Source organism: Marmota monax, unplaced genomic scaffold (genome assembly GCF_021218885.2).
Source record: "Marmota monax isolate L192 unplaced genomic scaffold, Marmota_monax_Labrador192_F-V1.1 WCK01_AAM20220418_F8-fsc00006, whole genome shotgun sequence".
Taxonomy (NCBI): Eukaryota; Metazoa; Chordata; class Mammalia; order Rodentia; family Sciuridae; genus Marmota; species Marmota monax.
This window is the reverse complement of record NW_026693712.1, coordinates 9,726,348-9,749,583: the sequence shown is the minus strand read 5'-3', so window position 1 is coordinate 9,749,583 and position 23,236 is coordinate 9,726,348. Positions and strand designations below refer to the sequence as shown.

At 44.6% G+C, this 23,236-nt stretch overlaps 1 long non-coding RNA gene across 2 annotated transcripts; it reads left to right on the top strand.

Moving 5' to 3' along the window:
- Nucleotides 1-1,065: 1,065 nt before the first annotated feature.
- LOC124103392 (uncharacterized) lies at nucleotides 1,066-22,436 on the top strand. Of its 2 annotated transcripts, none has more exons than XR_006855182.2 (5): nucleotides 1,066-1,199; nucleotides 13,963-14,143; nucleotides 17,624-17,726; nucleotides 18,432-18,593; nucleotides 21,583-22,436. It is a non-coding gene; the product is annotated as an uncharacterized LOC124103392 (long non-coding RNA). The 2 variants fall into 2 exon arrangements; XR_009228289.1 differs by having other exon boundaries at nucleotides 17,624-17,869.
- Nucleotides 22,437-23,236: the final 800 nt, after the last annotated feature.

Here is a 23,236-nt window from a genome sequence, read left to right as displayed (position 1 = left end):
GCACACACACACACACACACAGGCGTGCCTGCGCACCTACCTGCCCTTGACGATTGAAATGCAGAGACCGTTTTTGTTCTTTAACCTTTATTGAACACTTCCTGTATGGCAGACTCCATGCAAAGAATATTTGCTGTATAATCTCATGTAATCTTCTCAATAACCCTATCAAGTAGTTTTATGATTATTTTATGATTATTTTCCCTTTTCAAGAAATGGGAAGCAGTGGCTTAGGAAGGTGAGGTAAATGGCCTGCAATCAAACAGATGAGTCACATCTAGGACGAAGCACGGCTGGGCGGAGCCATTGGAGGGAACTGACCCCAGAGCCTTGCTCTGATCCCTGCACTTGTGCTTCTAACCTGAGTGGACTCCAGGACCATTTGAGTGCAAGTGTCCATTCCAGAACCTCCTCCTCCTCCTCAACACTAAGCCAGGTCTGAGCAGGCCTGAAAGATGCCTGGCTTTTCTTTCTTTTCTTTTTTTTTTTTTGGGTGTGGGGGGGGGGTGGACTGTGTTTTGTTTGTGTTTGGTGCTTGGTATTGAATCCAGAGGTGCTTTTCCACTGAGCTACATCTCCAGTTCTTCCTATATTTTATTTTGAGACAGGGTCTCACTAAGCTTCTGAGGCTGGTCTTAAACTTACGATCCCTCCTGCCTCAACCTCTGAGTCACTGTGATTACAAGTTTGTGCCACCATGTGCAGGGAAAGCCATTTAGTTAAATGAATGCTCTAGAGGACCCTGAGGTATGAGGTCCCCAGGACCTCACCCTGACAGTAGCCACTGTTTCCCCAGCAAGGACTTTGGCTCTAGAAAAGAGTTTGGTATTGCCAGATCTATTCTTGCAGGAGCCAAAGTTCTGGCCTGGCTGAGGAATGATTATGACACAAGACAAACATCTCTGCTGACAGAAGGAAAAGAGAGATCAAGGGCATAAGAATGAGCAACTCATGCAGGAGAGAAAAACAACAAATTAAAGAATAACATCATTCCACTCCTCAGGGGGTGGTTGTGAGGGTATGAACTATAAAAGGTAAGAGTTGTAAGCCAGGGTCTGGGAGAAACTCAAATTATACACGTTTTCTTCATTTTTTTCCTGAGAAGAAACAAGTCTCATGGCCTCAAGGATGAAGTTCTAAGTTTTAAAACGTATCACTCAGCAGGATCTGGCCAGGCTCCCTTGAAGCCTGGCTTTTAGGTATGCTATTCTCTCTGCTTGGAATGCTGTCTCTTCCCTTCCCCTCCTTTGCTTGATAAATTTCTACAACATGCTTCAGCCTCAGCATGGCTGGCACTTCCTCTGGGAAGCCTTCTCTGACCACCAATTCTGGGTTAGACGCCTCCTCCTCCTATCTCACTTTCATGAGTTTCGATTGTACCACTGGTATTTTGTGTTTTGATTCACACCCCTAGACTAAAGGTTCTGAAGGAATACCTCTGTCTGTCTTGTTCTGTATCATATTCTCAGCACCAGACATTCGTTAACAATTCAATGAATGAGAAATGAGTGAATGAAGGTTTAAGAAACCCAAACAGCAAGACCTGGGGCAGATTTATGCAGTACTCACTCTGACCACTAGGTGGCACACCGCTATGACATCCCCAATCGGGTTGGTCTGGGAGTGGGGGTGAAAGTGAGGGATGAGTCCGTTAATGGGATAAGGCAAGACGCCCCAGTGGGCCTCTAATCTTCTCCAGCTGGAGACCTTTGTGAGCCTTCACGTGTATGGAAATACTTGCTCAGGTAGTTGCCTCCATCCAGAACCTCATTCTCATGCAGGGTTACATCAGCAGGCTACAGATCAAATGCTTCTCAGCATCTCCAAAAGTTCTTGTCTTTGGAGGTTTGTGGCTCAGTGGTAGAGCCTAGCATGTGTGAGGCGCTGGGTTCCATCCTCAGCACCAAATAAAAATGAATAAATAAATGAAATAAAAGTATTGTGTCCATCTACAACTAAAAACAAATATATATTTCTTAAAAAAAGTTCTTGTCTTGCTTATCAAAGAATGGATGTCGTTATGGTTATCGTTGTTGCTGTTGATTGCTTGAAATTGTTGTTCAAGTTGCTTTTTCTTATTGCTATTTAGGAATTAGGTAGATTCTGTCACTTTTAGAAACTGAGCCACCACTGAGTCCTGTCTTCCACTCTACAGTTTATCCAAAACCTCTACTTTTTAAAAGTAGACACACATACACACACACACACACACACATTTTTTTTTTTTTTTGTGGTGCTGAGGACTGAACCCAGGATCTCACACATGTTAGATGAGCTCTCTACCACTGAGCTACATCTCCAATCCAAAAGCCAACTTTTTACATTACTTCTTGAGAATTTCAGGGTGCATGACAAGTGACAACAAAGTAATGCTGAAATGTAGCCTCTGGGCAGCAGGCTGGGCTCACTTCCTGGTGCTATTCTAGTGTGTTAAACTCCTGATACAAAATGATAAATTAATATATGCCACGAGCATTCTAGTTCACTCACTAATAATTTAAACTAAACATCAAACCGAACCTTGCTATGAATCTAAGGTAGCAAGCCAAGGGCTGGCTAGTTTTCCCATAAGCTCCACCAGCCCCACAATATTATTAGAACGGTGGTATCATTTGCAGAATTTTTTCCTTTGGTCCGGATGCCGTGGCGCACACCTGTAATCCCATAACTCAGGAGGCTGAAGCAGGAGGATCACAAATTCAAGACCAGCCTCGGTAATTTAGCAAGACCCTGTGTCAAAATAAAAAATAAAAAGGACTGGAATGTCACTCAGTGGTTAAGTACCTCTGGGTTTGATTTCCAGTACCAAACAAACTTTAAATTAAAAAATAAATTTAAAAGATCTGGAAAGTAATAAAAACCTCCATGTGGCATAAATTCAGTAACTTGGAGTCCAAGTTACTTCTGGAAAAAGTCACGAACTGAACGCTGGCCTAGCGAGGTTAATTCTTGATGACCTGTTGTTGTTCCTGTACCTATTAAATAACCTCTCTGTCCCTTTGCTTCCTTATCTTCCCAGTGGAGGCAGCAGGGCTGCCAGGGCTGACCCCACCGAAGGGCTTCGGACCCTCCTCTTTGTGTATATATTTGACTTGGAGCTGGTTCCAGACCAGCACAGTCACAGTAAGAATTTACAAAGGCCTTTGGCAATCTTGCTTTGCCGGGCTCCCTGGCCGATGCCAGTCTTTGCCCATTACACTCTCCTATCTGAACAGTGTGGGAATTATCTGCAAACAGCCTTATTTGTTCTCCTACAGTCCAGCTAGGATGACAGCCATAAAGACTGCTTTGTGGCTCTTTGAGCTGTGGATTGAAGGGTGTAGAAGCAGAAGTCGAGTGGGTCAAGGGCCTTGCCCCAATATTGCCCAGAAAAGGGCACATTGGGAGCGAGCCCCAGCTAGCACTCAGGGGTCTTGAGGCCCAGGTGGTGCATTCTCTCTCCGGCGGGCTGTTTCCAGGTGCTGGGGTGGTGTGGGGGGGAGAGGGGTGGATATGGGTAGATATGAACCATTCAATCTCAGTCCTTTTCTCAATGAGGACCTAATGGGCTTCCTGAAAAATAGGTTTGTGCTAAGCTTCATATGAGATTTGGCAGTGATTTCTTGGATAAGATACCAAAGTCACAGGCGACAAAAGAAAAAGATGGAAAAACTGGACGTTATGAAAGTTTTAAAAATTCTGTGTATCCAGGCACTTTTAAGCTGGGCACAGTGGGGCACACCCATAATACTGGCCGCTTGAGAGGCTGAGGCTGAAGTATCATAAGTTCCAGGCCAGCCTCAGCAATTGTAAGACCTAGTTTCAAAAATAAAAATAAAAACAAATAAATAAGTAAATAAATAAATAAATAAAAGGGCCGTAAATGCAGCTCAGTGGTAGAGCACTCCTGGGTTCAATCCCCAGCATGCTGGGAGGACGTGAGGGGGAAGAGTAAAAACAGAATGGGAGAAAATATTTGCAAATCTTAAATGAATTAAGGGATTAATACCCAGAATATGTGAGGAACTCCAGAAACAACAATAAATCATATCTAAAATTGAACAGAGTACTTGAATAGACATTTCTCCAAAGAAAATGTGCAAATAACCAATAAACACATGACAAGATATTTATTTAATGTCACTAATCATTAGAGAAATGCAAATCAAAACTACAATGAAATACAGCCTCACATCCATTAGAATGGCTAAAAAAAAAGAAAAAAGAAAAAAGGAAAGAAAGGGAATGAATAAATAATGAAACTATATAAAAAAAATAAATAAATACCAGGTGTTGGCGAGAATGTGGTAAAATTGGATCCTTTGTGCACTGTATTGATAGGAATGTAAAATGGCCCTCTGTAGAAAACAGTATGGCAGTTCCTCAAGAAAGTTAAAAATAGAATGTGCTACCACATGGATGAGCCTGGATGACATTATGCTGAGTGAAATGTGCCAGCCACGAAAAGACAAATACTATATGATTTTACTTACGTAAAATACTTAGAGTAATGAACATGACCGAGACAAGCAGGACTTGGTGGCACATACCTGATACCAGCTACTTGGAGGCTGAGGCAGGAGGATTGCAAGTTTGAGGCCAGCCTCAGCAATTTAGCCAGACCCTGCCTCAAAATTAAAAAAAAAAAAAGATGGGGGTACTGGGGATATAGCTCAGTGGTACAGTGCTTGCCTAGTATGCTTAAGGTCCTGAGTTTAATCCCCAGTACATTTAAAAAGAAAAAAATCAGAGATAATAGAATGAGATTTTTTGGAAGGGGAATGGGGAGTTATTGTCTAGTGGGTACATAGTTGCAGTTTACAAGGTGGAAAGAGTTCTGGAAATAGATGGTGGTGATGGCAACACAATATTATGAATGTATTTAATACTCTACACTTAAAATAGTTAAAGTGGTGAATTTTATGTTATATGTATTTTAGCATGATTTTTTTTAAAAAGCGTAAGAAATGAGTTCAGTATTGAGTTCATTGTTATAGAACGGGTGGGTAGTAAGAGTTGAGAGGGTGGAACAAGAGGAAATGAGTCCAGGTCCATGGCCTCAGAGAGCCTACAGTCTAATCAGGAAGGCAGAGTATTAATAAGCCAAGAAGATCGTGGCAAAGAGCAAGGCTCTGTGTCGCTCCATGTTACCCGAGGTCGTGTGTCCTTTGAAATCAAACAGAATTGGTTGGAATACTAACCTTCCTCATGTGGGAAGCCCGGTGCCCTCCAAAAGCTTCTCTAAATTCCCTGGAGCCTCTGTCCACCTTCCTGGGTCCCCAGGCCTGAGGTTCAGCAATCCCTGAGGCTGTTTTGATTCTAGGGCAATTTTCCTTGTTTCCTCTGAAAACTTGTCCTCCAGGGATTTGAGTACAGCCAATTTGACCAATGGTTGGGTGTGATCAGCAAGGCCAGCAACTGTAACCTCAATCCCAGGCAGAGGCCTTAGGCCACCTAGCCTGGCTCCTCCCTGGCCACCTGCCTCTACAGACCCTAGTTCTCTGTGTGGATGATTGGGCTGCATGCCTTAGTCAAAATTCTGTTTTCCAGGTCACCCCCTGGGGCTCCCCAGGAATGCAGCTCTCTTCACTGTGTTATTTGGAGCAAAGGAGTCTCCACCCCATTTATACCTAACTCCAGGTCCATCAATCTGGCATACTAGGACTGTTTGGAAGAAGCCTTCTTCTTAGGATCTCATCTTTTCCTAGGGAGGGAAACTGAAAAGGCATGGTAATCTCAGTCTCTTGTCTCTCTTGTACTCACCAGCCTTTTTAAGAAAAGAAATCGTCCAGAAATTTATTTTTCCATTGGTAGGAATTATATCTTCCTTCCTCTTCCTGGGAGGCCTGAGGAGGAAAGGTTCCATCCTGAGGGCAGCAGGAGAGGAAGAGGCGTTGGAACAAGGATGCCACAGGACAGATCTGAGCTTGGACAGGTTCCTGGGCTGGGCATGGTGGATTCAAGGAATGGACAGGAATAGGAAGCAGAGGCAGCATTTCCTGGGGTGTTGCAGCTGCCTGGGGGAGGCTAAGGGCTCAGGTCAGAGGGGAGGCCCTGTGCTAGGGTGATCGAGGGCAGGGATGGAGCTGGAAGACAGAGACTTGCTTCTGAGACCAGGGAGGTAGCTTTGGGGCTGTGGCTGGGGAGACCAGTTGGATGGAGCCCGAGTTGCAGGGGTGGATCCTCTTCTCTGGGAAGGTGGCCCTGCCCTGTGTTTTCCTGAGGGTGAGATAAACACCCCTGGTGTCCAGAGGAAAATGAGCCTGACCTAGGACTCACTCTTGGGGAGAAAGGGTATCCCCTTCCCAGTTCCCCTCCAGCTCCTCAAAGGGGAAAGCCTTGTTGGGTGCTAGCTAGTTTTTAGCACTTCTCTGGAGCCTCCCTTTTTAACGAAGAGAGAGCAGGCCTCAGGCTGGGAGGCTGCAGCAGGCAACAGCATCTGGGATTTGATAACATTTTGTTGCATTTATTTTTATGGCCGCCTTCTATTTATGGTCAGTGAAAACAGATTTCCAGTTCCAGCAGTGATCTCAAATTTTGTTTTTAAACAAAGGCACTGAAGTTAAAGGGGGGAAAGGGACACTTTTAAAAATATGTTAAGTAAAAAATGATACAGGTGAAATGGGGACATGGCAAAAACCAGGAAGGAAGGACTTGAAGGACAGAAGTCTAGCAGATCCTGGGATAGGAAAAGAGCATCGGGTTTGGAGTCCTGACGCCTGCGTAATTGTGTGAGCACAGGTGCCTTCCTCTTCGCCATTGTTGTGGGAGCTTGGGGATATCATGGCTAGGGAAGGGCTCCAGGAACCTTGAGGAGGAGATCTGTTCCCGGGACATTCCTCTTCTCAAGATGACAAAAGGCAAGAAAGCTCCACCTTGGTCCTCCAGCAGGGTCTCAGGCCTGATGAAGAGATGGAGGTGTGGGGGGAGGTTAATGTATGTTTTATTTGGAGGGTTTTTTTTTTTGCTCTTTGAAGAAATGAAGTCTCAGGCTGGTGGTGCAGCTCAGTGGTAAAGCACTTGCCTCACGTGTGCAAGATTTGATGCCTAGTACCCCATCCCCCCCTCCAAAAAATAAAAAATAAAGAGGAAGAAAGAAAAGAAGGCTGAAAAACAAATCTCAAAGATAAAATAAGATAAGTTGTCCAAACACTTCCAAGTAGACTTTGTCCTCCTGAAGCCATGTCTCAAAACCCGGCCTCGGGAAACTCGGAATGGTCTGTGGGTCCTGCGGGTCCGCTCTGCGCGGCGCCTGGGCACAGGGTAGGTGGTCAGCAAGGGGAAGCGCCTCTCTGTGGCCCTGGGTATGGCCACTGTTGCAAGACCAGACAGAACTCCGTGCCCTCTTTCTTCCTTCCCTTTCCATCTGGACGTGGGCGGGTGTGTCCCTCCTCCTGCCCTGGTGCTGCACTCGGGCTCAGAGGGTGTCCTCCAGGGCATCTAGGCGCCACTGTAGTTGAGTGCATCTCTTTGTTTTGGGGCTTGTCATCAGTTGTCCCTGGCTGGAAGGTAAGCCAACTGAGGACAGAGTATTGTCATCTGCATCCCAGTATCACCTGTGTGCCAACGTTTTTTGCTGGGCAGAATTAGGAGGACATTGTAAATTGGCTTTTTTCTGGTTCCCATGATCTCATAATCCACCCAAAGAATTAAATATATAATCTTTTTTTTTTTTAAATGAAAGTATTTAAAATTACCTTGACTTTCCTGGGTTTGGTGGAGTATGCCTATAATCCCAGTGATTCGGGAGGCTGAGACAGGAGGATTCCAAGTTTGGGGTCAGCCTCAGCAACTTAGTGAAACCCTTTCTCAAAATAAAAATGAGGATGTAGCTCAGTGGTGAAGTGCCCCTGGGTTTGATTCCTAGTACCGAATAAATAAATAAACAAACAAATAAATAACATTACTTTGAGTTCCAAATCTAAAACAGAATTTAAGGAGCGTTGGTGTACTTTCACTAGCTACCCAAGTCACAAGACTGTTGCATTAATTTTTTAGTTTATGTATATGTGGAACCTGGGACAAGAGAGTTTCATATGGTTCCATGGGACAGTTAGGCTGGAGGAGGATTAGTTGCCCTCATTCCCTCTTGAGCTAATGCAACTTAATAAGTGAAACTGACTGATGCCTAATTTTCAAGCAAAACTATCCACATCTTTGCCTTCCACCTAAGTTCAAATCCTGGTTCTGCCCCTTTGTAACCATGGGATATTAGGCAAGTCACATTACCCCCTTAGATGGGGGTAATAATGGTGCCTCTGTTATAGGGCTATGTAAGAATTATCCAAACAAGTAGGGCATGGTGGAATTTGCTTGTAACCCCAACAGCTCAGGAGGCTGAGGCAGGAGGATCGTAAGTTCAAAGCCAGCCTCAACTCAGTAAGGTCCTAAGCCACTTAGCAAGATCTTGTCTCAAAATAAAATATAAAGAGGAATGAGGATGTGGCTCAGTGGCTAAGCACCCCTGGGTTCAATCCATGATACCCCCCCCAAAAAAAAAATTATCCAAATGAATGTAAAATCCTGAAAAATATGACTTACTGTTACGAGCAAATAAAATGTACACTTACAATAATGAGATAATTTCCAATAGACACGTATTGTCATCAGCAAGCTGGGGTTTCCCTTCTTCACAGTCTCAGCAACTTTCTTAAAGTATGGCCTCTGTTTATACATCTTAAGCACGCAGAGGCTTTGCTGAAGTTAAGTATGGCTGACTTTTGCTTCTCCATAGGCAAACACAAGACTCAATTCCCTCAAATCTAAGAGCTATAGCTCCATTTGTTTTTTTAAAAAATTCAACAAATTAAAAGTAAACCAGATTTATAATTATTATCTGAAGGATTATACTTTGAAATGTAATATACTGATTGTGGCAATTTGCAGAGGAAATCAACTTATACATAATGCATTTTTATGTCCTTAAATTAATAAATGATTTTTGACCTAGAAAGGGATTGCACATATTTCAATTCTTCCTTCACTTTCCATCCAGCTCACTCTATCTCTCCTAAATGCAGCAGAATCTTTGCCCCAGGGTGTCAATATTAGTAGGGATCTTAATTTCTGCTCTGGTGACCTCTTCTCTCCTTTTCTCTCTCTCTCTCTCTCTCTCTCTCTCTCTCTCTCTCTCTCTCTCCCTCCCTCCCTCCCTCCCTCCCTCCCTCTCTCTTTTGGTACCAGGGATTGAACCCAGAGTCACTTAACCACTGAGTCACATCCTTAGCACTTTTTTATATTTTATTTATATAAAGACAGGGTCTTGCTAGAGCCTCACTAAGTTGCTGAAGCTGGTTTTGAACTCAAGATCCTCTTGCCTCAGCCTCCACAGCCACTTGCTCTCCTGTCTGCCTGCCCCTCCTCCCCCCTCCCCGCCCCCCTCAGTTGCTGGGGATTGAACTCAGGGCCTTGAGCATGCTCGGTGAGTACTGCACCACTGAGCAGCTTCCCCAGTCTGGACTCAGCTCCTCACTCTTACATTGAGCTTCTAACTAGAGAAACCAAAGTCCCAGGTGTAAGGACAGAAGATTAGATTGAATATCTGCAAGGAATCAGCCGCATCTCTCCCTGTCAGAGGCCCTGCCTAGCTATTCCCCTCAAATACAAGGCTGACTCACTCCTTTCCACCTATTCAAAATGAAACTGAATTCTAGGGTTTTAAGTTCCTTTGTATATCCTACAGCATGGATCCCCATTTTGCCGATGAGGAAAGGATATGTAGGATGACATCGCCCAGGCCATTCCTTCATAAGTTTTTTTTTGCTTTGTCCTGTTTCAAGCACCTACTCTGGGCCCGGCCCTGCATTAAGCACATGGACACACGATGGTAAGCCAGACAGGTCTGCGTTTTTCTGGAGCAAGACTGTCTTTATCTGTGTAATGGGAATAACAATCCTGCAATAATAACTCGGCCCTCCTCCAGGGGTCGTTCGGGGTTCAGCTGAGCTAATGGACGTGAAAGTGCTTTATAAAATATTAAAGCAGTCTACAAATAGGAAAAATTATCAGGTATAGAGTAAAAAGAAATGTTTAAAAAGAAGGCTTAGTTTTCTGGGCCATTTATTGAATGCTTAACAACAACAACGACAGGCCATTATTAAGCACCTACTATGTGCCAGCCATTTCACCCACACATTTTAGACACAACCATCCCCCAGAGAGATTTTCACTTGCTTGCAGGAAGAAGGGTGTCTTGCCTGGGCCACACCATGGGTGTGTGGGGGAGCCGGGATTTGAGCCAGCTCAGGAGATTCTCACGCAGGCAGGCTCTGGGGCAGAGCTTGGTATGCTGGAGAGAAGGTCAGGGGAAGGTGCAGGAAGAACTAAAGAGGAAGCCGTGCATCTCTCTGGATCCCAGAGACAAAGATGAGGCCCTGAAGCCTCCAGAGAACTTCTCAGAAAAGAGAAAGGAACTAGCAACTAGGGACAATGACTAAAGATTTTGAGAGAGTTTCTAAACCTGCATAACTTCCCCTTGTTGGCTCGTCCATCCTGCAGGCCTTTGGCTTACGAGGAGAAGCAGTGAAATCCATCCTTCGGCCTGCCCGTATTTCCTAAGTGTCCAGAATGGTGCCAGGTAGCCGCACGGAAATGGGTCTGGGAATGTTTCTGTAGGGACAGAGAGTAAGGAGTTGAGGGGTCCTCCTCTGTATCCACTGTGGTTGAAAAGGAGAACACAAAGGACCAAGAGGCCAAGGGAGGCTAGAAAGAGGAATGGAAAGCCCATGGTCTCCAGGGCCCTCAGGGAAGAAGAAAAAGGGAACACAGGGACAGAAGCCCAACCAGGGGTGGGCTGAGAAGGGAAAGGACTTGGCCCTGTCCCTGCCCCAGGCTGCCACAGGGCTGAAAATGGGCTTGGACTGAGCTGTGTCCTCCCTGGCCCTCCAAGCCCTCAAGTTTCCCTTCCTCCTCCCTCCTCCCTCCCTCTGCTCCATAAGGGCCTACCCTCATTCTCAGGGAATCATAGGCTAAAAATAAACACTTGCCACCAGACTTGGGGCCCAGGGGGAAATTGGTTCAACAGGAGTCTTGTGGAGAGTGGGATGGGGCTGGAGCATGAAGAAGGGGTGACAGTTCAAGGTCTTAGGACCCCTGACTGATGATGCAAATAGTCTCCCCACCCCCAATCTGGCTCTTTGTAGCCTTCAGCTCCATGACCTTCTACGGCTGGAGCTATTTGGATCCCACGTAATGTCACTGTGCCTGCTGGAGAGATAGACATGTGGCAAAAAATAGCTTCACCCCCTTGCAATATTCCTACCATAACTGGACACGGCGAGTCTTTATCAGTCCAAAGGCATTCTCCCACTGGAGCAAAGGTGCTTTTCTGGGAAGGCAGAACCCGTGACTCCTCGGCTCAGGGAGGACCTCAGAGGGCTCTTGTTACCCACAGCATCGCTGGAATCCTTTGGAAGACAGTCCAGCTTTCGGGATGGGAGGCAGGGTGGGACGTGGGGGCCCATGTCAACTGGCAGCACACATCTGTCATCGAAGGAACCTTCCTGGGTCTTAGCTGTCCTCCACTCTCCTGCCTGTGTCCCTGACAAACACAAGTCCACGCCCCAATCTTACTTGCGGATTCAGGGAATGTCACTGCCACTGAGTCCTTTCCTAGACTTTTGTCTACAGGCATCCAGGGCTGGGAGCCCCCTCTCTGATTCTGTGTTAATTCCATATTTGGCTCTATAGAGATAGCTCCTCTAGGGTCAGGGTCTCTGGTGCCTCTGATTAATATTAATAGCAACAAAACCAGCTTCCAGGCACTGAGTTCTGTTGGAATTACCAAGCACTGTGAACAGGACGTCGCACGACTTTATGGAGCCTCATTTAATCCTTATGACAACCCTAGAAGGCCATATTGTAGTTTTCTACTCATTTTCCAGGTGGGAAAAATGACACGCAGAATGGTAGCATTGCCCGTGTGCACACTCAGGGTGAGTGACTGAGCCCAGGCTTGATGGTTTACATCAGCCTGGCTCCAGACCAGGTACACTGCACCCCTACCCACTACGATGTGGTTCAGGTGGAGGACCCTAATGGGAGCAGGGAGTCGAGCCTACCAGATCAGTAGCAAAAATGCCCAAAATGTTTCCCTGGAGAGGTGTCATTGTGCTGTGTCCACTGCTGTGTCCCCAGCCTCTGCAGGTGCACATAGCATAGCAAGCTTGGGCCCCTGTGGCCTCTCAGGGTTTTGCATATACCATTCCCTCTGCCTCCAGTGCCCTTCCCTCTACTCTGAACTTGGCCAACTGCTGTCCAGAGGTGAAAGAAGTTTCTGGTTGCAGAGCATGAGAAAAAAAGACGGAGGAGGACTTGGGAGGGAATAACTGAGTTAGAATGACCATATCTTCGATCACTTTTAATTTGCCTTATTTTTTTAAAATAACATACAGAAACATTGACTTTTTCACACATGTCTGATTCTGTGAATTTTACCTTGGGTGTAGGGTTGTGTGACCAGCACCACATCAGGGTACATAGCTGTTCTGTCAGCCCAGAACACTCCTTCTATTTGTACCCTTAGTCACAGCCTTTCTCAGCCCGAGCCCTGGCAGCCCCTGGTGGGCCCTCCAACCGGTCCCTCGAGATTTGTTTTCAAGAAGGTATGTAATAAAGTCAAGTAGCAGACCATCTTTCCAGATGCTTCTTTCTTTTGTTCAGTTGCTGCACTACCAGTAGTTTGTACCTTTTTTTCTGATGAGTAGCTCTCTAGTGCTATGAATGTACCATGGTTCATCTGTTCACCCATTAAAGAACTTTGGAGTTGCTTCTAGTTTGGGGTGTTTATGAATAGAGCAGCTATAAACATTTATGAACAGGTTTTTATGTGAACTTAAGTTTTCATTTCTCTTGGCAAATTACTTCAAAATGGGATTGCTGAATTATATGTTAGGTGTAGGTTTAACTTTATAAGAAACCACCAAATTAAATTCCAGCAAGGTGTGAGGGGTGCGGTCAATCGGTGTCCTGTCCAGCATTTGGTGGTATCAGTTTGTGTTTTTGCCTCCTTGTCCTCGTCCTTGTCCTGTCCTCCTCCTCCTCTTCCTCCTCTCCTCCTCTTCCTCCTCTCCTCCTCTTCCTCCTCTTCATCCCCTCTCCTCCTCCTCTCCTTCTTCCCCTCCTCCTCCTCCTCCTCCTCCTCCTCCTCCTCCTCCTCCTCCTCCTCCTCCTCCTCCTCCTCCTCTTTGTCCTTTGCCTTCTTTGCCGCTGTGATTGGTATGTAGTGGTCTGTCATCGTGGTTTTATTTTGCGCTGACCTAATAGTTTCTGCTGCCGGATGTCTCTCCAGGTGCTTATTTACCGTCATTGTATCTTCTCTGGTGAACTGTCTGATCAAGCTTTGGGCTTTCTTAATTAGGTTGCCTGTGTTGTTCTTCTTTTCTCTCTCTCTCTCTCTCTCTCTCTCTCTCTCTGTTTTTTTAGTTGTAAGTGAACACAATACCTTTATTTTATTTTATTTATTTATTTTTATGTGGTGCTGAGGATCAAACCCTGTGCCTCGCATGTGCTAGGCAAGCACTCTACAGCTAAGCTACAACCCTGGTCGGAAGGTTGCCTGTTTTCTTATTGTTGAGTTCCTTTTATATTCTGCATATAAGCACATAAGTCTTTTTTTTTTTTTTTTGAGATGATTGGGGTGGGGGTCTTACTATGTTGTCTGTAGAACTTCTGGTCTCAAGCGATCCTCCTGCCTCAGCCTCCTGAATAGCTGGGACTATAGGCTCTCACTACCATGCCTGGCCTGAATACAAGTCTTCTATATGTAATTTGTAAATATTTTTTCCAGACTCTAAACATCAGTAGGATGTCTGTCATAGAGCAAACATTTCTAATTTTGGTGTAAAGCATTTTGATCAGTTTTTTCTCTTCTAGGTCATCATTTTGGTGTCATATCTGAGACTTTATCTAATGTCATCATTTTTTTGATCATTTCTTTCTGCCAGCCCTTGTTACATAACCACTTAATTTTCACTACAATCCTAGGAAGTGGGGACTATTTTTATATCACTGCATATTACTGGTGAGGAAACTGAGAAACAGAAAGCTTAAATAATTTCCCAAGACTAACGCAGCCTTCAGTGCAGAGCTGAGATTCAAACACATGCTCCAGGACTTCAGAGCCCACCCTCTTCACCTCCAGGATCAGGTCAAGTTGCTGTCCATGGTAAGTTATCAGGGCAAGGGAGTCGGGGAAATTGATTGCTTCTAGTGTTCAGTCCTTAGCTTAAATGCCATCTCCCTTCCCGGCCATCCCATCTAAAAAACATCCCTCTTTCCCCCTGTCTTCTCCCTGCCCCTCTCATCCCTGTTCTCTCTTCTTAATTGAGAATGACTCTCTCCATGGTGCATTCCATTACCTGAAATTTGTTAGTCTTCTTTTATTATTTGTTTTCTTCTACATAACATTTCTTTTTTTTCCCACTGCAAGTTCAGCTGGGTGAGAACAAGGACCTTATCTTTTATTTATTTATTATTTATTTTGTTCTAAGGATTGAACCCAAGGCACTTTACCATTGAGCCCCATCCCTAACCCTTTTTATTTTTTATTTGAGACAGAGTCTCCCTAAGTTGCTGAGGCTGGACTTGAACTTTGGATCCTCCTGCCTCAGCCTTCTGAGTCACTGGGGTTACAGGCTTACACCGCTGCACCCAGCATAAGGACCTTCTTTATCTGAGTTTCTAGCCCAGTGTGTGGCACAGAGTGGGTGATCGATAAATACTTCTTTGTGAATGTTAGTGCGTAGATGAATGCATAGCCGAGGTGCCTCCCTTAGGGAGATTTGGCAGGAAGGAGCTGCAGCCTTCAAACTAATCAGGTCCTGGCTGGAGAGAAAGGAAAGGCATTAACCAGAGGAACATACTCGTTTGTGTGTATAGGCATTATGTACAGCATTTGTGTTTAAAAAATAGAATATACACATATTTATGCTAATATTTGCATGGAATATCTACAGAAGGATACAAAAGAAGCTGGTGTTCTCATTGCTTTCCAGGGATAGAGCTGGGCTAGAATATTGGCTAGGATGTTAGGAAGAGATGAGACCTACTGTTCACTATGTACCGCTTTGTTCATTTTGAGTTTTCTACCATATGCATGTATTACATATTCAAAGCATATATTTCTTTTTTTTTTTTTTTTTTTTTTAATTTTTTTTTATTGGTTGTTCAAAACATTATAAAGCTCTTCACATATCATATTTCATACATTAGATTCAAGTTGGTTATGAACTCCCAATTTTACCCCAAATACAGATTGCAGAATCACATCGGTTACACATCCACATTTTTACATAATGCCCTATTAGTAACTGTTGTATTCTGCTACCTTTCCTATCCTCTACCATCCCCCCTCCCTCCCCTCCCATCTTCTCTCTCTACCCCATCCACTGTAATTCATATCTCTCCTTGTTTATTTTCCCATTCCCCTCACAACCTCTTATATGTAATTTTGTATAACAATGAGGGTCTCCCTCCATTACCATGCAATTTCCCTTTTCTCTCCCTTTCCATCCCACCTCATGTATCTGTTTAATGTTAATCTTTTCTTCCTGCTCTTCCTCCCTGCTCTGTTCTTAGTTGCTCTCCTTATATCAAAGAAGACATTTGGTATTTGTTTTTTAGGGATTGGCTAGCTTCACTAAGCATAATCTGCTCTAGTGCCATCCATTTCCCTGCAAATTCTATGATTTTGTCATTTTTTAGTGCTGCGTAATACTCCATGGTGTATAAATGCCACATTTTTTTTATCCATTCATCTATTGAAGGGCATCTGGGTTGGTTCCACAGTCTAGCAATTGTGAATTGTGCTGCTATGAACATCGATGTAGCAGATATATTTCTTTTTAAAATAATAATGATTTAAGATCTCTTCCCCTAGGAGGCCAGGCAGCAGATCAAGCTCTGAGGTTAATCAGAGGAAATTTTTCACAAGACAATTAGCTTCTTCTTTCCAACAAGCAGCTGATTTGTAGGAACTGAAGCAGAGTGAATGTGAATGCGAAAGAAGGTCTTGTAAGTCTAGAAGGACAAGTGACATTCATTGAGTCATCACTAAGTCATTACTAAGGAGCAGTGTTTATCAATTAATATTTGTAGGGTAATATATGCTCATTGCAACAATTCAAACTTAAAAGTGACTCTGAAGCAAAACTAAAACCCTCCAACCCAATCCAACTCCTTTGACACACACTAGAAGAAAAAAAAATTTTTTTTCAGAATTGGGAATTCTTCAAGCACTGAACTACATTCCCAGCTCACTTTATTGTTTAATTTGGGAACAGGGTCTTACCAAGTTGCTCAGGCTGGACTGGAACTTGCAATCCTCCTGCCTTACCCTCTGCAGTCACTGGGATTATAGATGTGTGCCACAGTTTGTAATTAGAAATTTGATTTTCTTACTTTTTTTTCTTTGCTTAAGTATTCGTGTGATTTGACCATATTTGTTGTGTTCGTTTTCTATAAAAATGATAACAAAAGGTTGTGGCTCAGGGGTAGAGTAGTTGCCTGGCATGTGTGAGGCCCTGGGTTCAATCCTCAGCACCGAATAGAAAGAAAGAAAGAAAGAAAGAAAGAAAGAAAGAAAGAAAGAAAGAAAGAAAGAAAGAAAGATCCATTGACAACTAAAAATATATTTTTTTAAAAAATGATATCTAACCGTAGACATTATTCTTTAACATTCTTTTTTCACTGCAGATGTTTTCACATGGAATCACCTTATTGTTTTCATATACAACTCTATTGATGGAAGCAGATGTTTCTTTGTTCTTGCTATTACAAAGACATTGCAAAGAATATTCTTGCACCTACACTATCTATCATTGTGCATTATTATTTCCAAAAATTGTCAAACTTTCTATAACAATATTTTGGGAAATTTTTCCTAAGGGTCTGTACATTTTCACAGTCCAACTATGGGATGATGATTAAGTTGGTTTTCTCCTGTCACAGTATTTTTCTTTTTTTGCCAGTATTAAGAGAAATACGGGAGCTCATTATTGAATTTCCATTTCCTTACTTATACACATGTTGGTTACCCATTTTCATTTCCTGTTCTGTAAACTATTCACTGTCTTTTCCCCTTTTTCCACTGGGTCATTCATAGATTTTTTTTTTTCCAATTAATGAGTAAGGGCGTGTTAACACCAGGGATAGTAAGCCTTTGCCATCTGAAGTTTAAATATTTTCTCCCACACTTTTATTTATCTTTTGACCTTGTTTGTGGTATCTTTTGTTGTACAGAAGTTTAACATTTTACGTAAACAGATCCTTCTATTTTTTCCCCTTTCTTTCTAGCTATTAATAACTGCGGATGTTTGTGTAACCCGGTGGTTTTCATACTGGGTTCTAACCTTAGGGTTTCATGGGGATGAATGAATGTCAAGGGGAAGGGGTGACTGGGCTGTTGGTGGTTAGGGACTCACCAACACCCCTTCCTCTGTTCTTCACTGGTCTTTCCCATGTTACCACCAGAGCCTTAATGGGGGACAGCCCAGGCTCTGGAGCTGGAATTATTGGGCCAGGAATTAATATCTGTTCAGGCCTCAGTTTCTTTCTTCCTTTTCTTTTTTTTTAATATTGGGGATTGAGCCCGGGGGTGCTATACCATTGAGTTGTATTCCCAACCCTCTTTGTTTTTTATTTTTAGACAGGACCTCACTAAGTTGCCCAGACTCACCCTGAACTTGAGATCGTCCTGCTTCTGTCTCCCAAGCAGCTGGATTACTGGCATGTGCCACTGCACCTGATAGGTCTTAGTTTCTATGGTTTTTCATCTGTGAGATGAGGATTTTGAGTAGTACCTGCCCCCAGGATTGTGAGGAGGCTTCAGGGAGTTGATACATGGAAGCCACCACTTAATTAGCACTTGCCATGTGCTCAACCCTATGGTAGGGTATGTACATGCATGCATTTTTACTCAGCCTTACATTGTCTGGGTGCCCAAGGGGCCAGCAGGATTATTTCTGTTTTACAGAAGGAAACTGAGGCTGGGGCTAAAGGCACAAGGGTAATGTGAATGGAGCTAAGATTTATACCCTAATCTTTTTTTTTTTTTTAAAGTACCAGGGATTGAATCCACTGAGCCACGTCCCCAGCCCTTTTTTGTGTTTTATTTAGAGACAGGATTTCACTGAGTTGCTTAGGGCCTCGCTAAGTTGCTGAGGCTGGCTTTGAACTCATTATCCTACTGCATTAGACTCCAAAGTCGCTGGAATTACAGGGGTGCACTACTGCACCCGGCATTACTCTGGTCTTTGTGTGACTTCTTATCTTGTCCCCTCTCTTTGCCCATTGATGCTTATTGAACACCTAATATGTTCCTGCTCAATGCCAGGTAAATGTGAGTGAGTCCCAGTTTCTTTTCTTTTCTTTTTGTTTTGAGAGAGAGAGAGAGAGAGAGAGAGAGAGAGAGAGAGAGAGAGACAGAGAATTTTAATATTTATTTATTTTTTTAGTTTTTGGCAGACACAACATCTTTCTTTGTATGTGGTGCTAAGGATCGAACCCAGGCCGCACGCATGCCGCTTGAGCCACATCCCCTGCCCAAGTCCCAGTTTCTTGATGCTTACAGTCTACTGAGCAAGGAGGCAGTGATCAACAATCAATTTGAAGTTGTGGTAATTGCAATTGTGCACTAAGTAACTAAGCAACTAGAGACAGTAACAAACAGTGCTAGTTCAGATTGGAGGATCAGGAGAGGCCTGAGAAAATTCTAACTGAGCTTAGATATAAAGGATGAGCAGAGCAGGTCAGGTGGAAATGGTGGCATATCGAGCGGGTGGGCTTTTTGAGAGAGCTTGGCAATCCTCCAGAATGGGAAAAAGGTCGATGTGCTGGGAAAGCAGATTCTGAGAGGGCAGGATCTGAGATGGGAAGATGGGTGCCAGGCAAACCAGGTCTTTGTAGGCTGAGACAAAATTGTGGACTTAACCTAAATGCAACAGGAAACCAAGGAGTGTTCAAGCAAGGGAATGCCGCAGTTTGTGCTTTAAAAACATCACTGTGTGAACACATACTTCATAATGAGGCAAGTCGACTCCTCTGTTAGATGCCTAACAGAAACACATACTTACGTGCACCAAAGACAAAATATTGATGATAACCCATTGCTGTTTGTATATGTGGTATTCTCCCCAAAGCTCATGTGTGAGACAATGCAAGAATTTTCAGAGATAAAATGATTAGATTACGAGTTATAGCACAATGGGTGGATTAATCCACTGATATGGATTAACTGGGTGGTAACTGTAGGTAGATAGGATGGAAGGAGTTGGTCTCTGGGGCGTTCCTCTGGGGTTATGTTTTGTGAATGGAGCTCTTTGTCTTCCTCTGCTTCCCACCTGACCTATCCTGTATCCGAGCTGCTTTCTTTCACCACATCCTTAGCCATGATATTTTGCCTCACTTCAGGCTCAGAGCCGTGGGGGAAGCCTTCTATAGACGGAACCCTCTGAAACTTTCCCTCCTCTAAACTGTTCTTGTTGGGTCTTTGGTCATAGTTTTTAGTGTTTTGACTAAAAACAATACCCTCTGTTTGAAACAGCCCCAAGCATTGTGCAGTGGCTCATACCCATAATCTCAGCCACCAGGGAGGCTGAGGCAGGAGATCACAAGTTCAAAACTAGTCTCAGCAACTTAAGGAGACCCACTGGGGGTATAACTCAGTGGTAAAACACCCCTGGGTTCAATTACCAATAAGGAGGGAGGAAAGATCGACCGATGAACGAGAGAACATAGCCTCAGTCCATAGGCCACTCAAACGCCTCTCAGTACTTGATTGAATAAATCAGGAGACTGTCATAGATTGGAACACTATAATGCAACGAAAATGAACAAATGATAAGGACAGCATCACGATGACTCTCACAAACAGTGACGAGTGGACTAAGGCTGACATAAAATGTGCACATTGGATGAATCCATGTATACAAAGTTCAAAAACAGACAAAATGAATCCATAGTGCTGGAAGTCAAGATAGGAGTCGTCCTGGGGGACAAGGGGCACAGGGTGGGCTTCCGGAAGGCTGCTGATGCTCTGCGCCCTGATTCGGGCATTGGATCCACAGGTGAGTCCGGTGGAGGCAAACTTGTCAAGCTGAAGGCTTATGATTTGTACCTGATTCTCTGGCCAATATGTGAGCGATGAACTGCAAATGGGACAGGTGACAAAGTAAGGCTATTGCAGGATCTATGTGAGTGGTGGTCAGCCAGAGGGGTGGTGACAGCCATGGAACTGTGAGGGTGGACCAGGGACACATGTTGAAGAGCCCCCTGGGCTGGTGACAACGGGGGTACCCATGCTGCTTCTGCACTGAGCACCTGGGTGGCTGGAGGAGTCAGAATCAAGAGGCAGAGGGAAAGGCAGGAGAAGTTGGAAAAGATGGCAGAATCCAGAACCTTAGTTTTGAACATGTGACATTCACAGTTATTTCCAAAGGGCAACCTCATTGGAGCAGCTGCACATGTGGGTGTGCAGTAAAATTTTATTTGGTGAAAAACAAAACAAAAAAAAACTTTGGTTGCTTAAGAGAGAAATAAAGTTCTGTAGCCCCTTTTCTTTTTACAAAGCACTTTCACTTCCAATACCTTGTTCCATTTTATTTCATGGCAAAGATACTTGTCTGTATGGGAGGCAAGGTGTGGACAAGTTGTGGAATTTTGTGTCCTTCTCTAGAAATGTGAGCCCTGTGACTTGGGCAGGCCTTATCCATCTATTAAAAGCGAGCAGGCCCTGGGTAGGAGCACCAGCCACCCTGGGAAAGATGGTTGAGGCCGGTCACTCTACAGTAGGCTGAGCCAAGGGGTCAATTGTAGCATGCAGAGACTCGTTCAGACAGCCTCGGGAACCGGGATGGGCCACATTTGAAAAAGACAGGGACTCCATTACTTTTTATTATTTTAATTTTTTTTTGTACTGGGGATTGAACCCAGGGATGCTTTACCACGGAGACACATTCTGAGCTTTTTGTTTTTTATTCTTGAGATAGGATTTCATTGAGTTGCTTAGGGCCTTGCTAAATTACTGAGGCTGACCTCAAACTTGTGATCTTTCTGCCTTGGCCTCCTGAGTCGCTGACAATACAGGTGTGCACCCCCATGCCTAGCTTCCATTACCTTTTGATTGAATATCTATTCATACCTGCCCCTGGAGAACAGAGATCATACCTCTCTCTTTCTACAATCCTCCAAGGCTCCCCATTCCTCCCAGATGAGAATCTTTAGCATGAGCCCCCAGGCCAGGTGGGAGCATTTGCCACTTTCTGTGTGTAAGGGACAGGTGTTACTGGGAACCCCAGGGATGCTCTGCCACTGAGCCACATACCCAGCTCTTTATTTTTTGAGACAGGGTCTGGCTAAGTTGCTTAGGCCTCACTAAATGGCTGAGACAGAACTTGAATTTATAATCCTTCCGCCTCAGTCTCGGGAGTCAGTAGGATCAAGGGTGTGGGCCACTACACCCAGTTTTTATTTTTAATTTTGAGACAGGATCTCACTCAAACTTGTGATCCTCCAGCCTCACCCTCCAGAGTCACTGGGATTACAGAAGGGGTACTGCTGTGCCTGCTGCTCCTCGGTCTTCTAATGGGTTCTTCTGATTTAAATCAGGCAGGGCTTTCTGCTGAAGACTCTGGGTTCCAGCCTGGGGTAGGCTTCGTCTTGTGTCTGGGCCACTGTTCACTCTTCATTGGACTTACCAGTGCACATTCTTCAAGACTCAGGTCAAAGCCAGTGTTTTCCCAGGAAGGTTTCACACTCCCTGAGCAGGATGCGCTGCTGCCTGTTCACCCAAGTCACCAGCTCTGTCCCGGCGTGAACCTTCGCTCTCCTTACAGCATCAGTCTTTGCAGATGATCTGGGAGCTCCAGTGCCTCCTTGTTCCCTACTGCCATCCAGCACTAGCACAGAAGTCACAATGTGGGGGGTGGCCAGGAAGGGGAGGGTTTGACCGATTTGTCCCCTGATCTCCCAGGCTGAGGACTGTGCCCTGTGCCCTGCTATTGCATGCCACGTGTGTCCTCAGAGCCATGTTCTTCCCTTGCCTTCAGGGATAACCCCTAGGGATCCAAACAGTGACCCTGAAGCTGGGCATTCCTTTGTCCACACCCCCAGGCCCAGCAAGACCCATGGTCCGCTGTGCACTCAGGGACTTGTCCTTGTGCTCTCCAAATCCCCTGGACATTCTCATGACCATGGATGACCTCACACCTACTTTTTCAACAGAATTTTTGGGCACAGTTTATGGGCAGATTGCACCCAAAGCCTGGACCCTCTTCCCAAAGGACAAACAAGGGTCAAACATTGGGTCAACTCAGTCTGTAATAGTATAATCCGTGAAGGTGTCCAATGACCCTGAAAGAGGCACTAGGCACAGGGCATTGAGGCAGTCCTTGAACACCCTTTGCCATAGCAAACCGCGCCCCCCAAATCCTTTCTAATAAAATAATTCATGGGAGCAAAAATGAATTTATGAGAATGTTTATCGCAGCATTGCTCATCACAGTGGGAAAAAAAAAAACAATCAAGATATCCATCCACAGGTGATTAGCCAAAAGTGGAAATCCAGGCAACACCCTGTTACCTTTAAAGGTGATGTGCTGCCAGGTGCAGGGGCGCATGCCTGTAGTCCCAGCAGCTCGGGAGGCTGAGGCAGGAGGATGGAGAGTTCAAAGCCAGCCTCATCAACAGGGAGGTGCTAAGCAACTCAGTGAGACCCTGTCTCTAAATAAAATACTAAACAGGGCTGGGATGTGGCTCAGTGGTTGAGTGCCCCTGAATTTAATCTCTGGTACCAAAAAAAAAATAATAAGTGATGTGCATGTTATCATGTTCATGAACTTGTATCTGTGACACATTGTGTGTGTGTTAGCAGCTGCTGATTAGCATGGGGAAGGACCACAGTATGGCCAGAGCTAAAGAACAACTAGAATCCAAGATGGACCCCCTCTCCATCCACTGTGTTTGCCTCACTTCCTCGCTCAGTCCAGATAGTGTTAACAAGGTTGGGGACACAGGAAACAGTCTACCTGAAGCTTTCTCTAACCCCAAATCCAGAAATCGCAAGCAAGGACTACTTGGCCACCTCATGTCAAGTACCTCAAGTCAGCTATGAGAGGTGCCGCTGGGGGCTGTGATTTGTCCAGCTTGGGTCAAGACCTGCCCCTGGGCCAATCAATGAAGACCAGGGAGCAGGTATCTTTGATTTCATCTGGGGGCCCCTGAATTAAACAGAGAAGGGGAAGATGGGTACCCAGGAAACAGA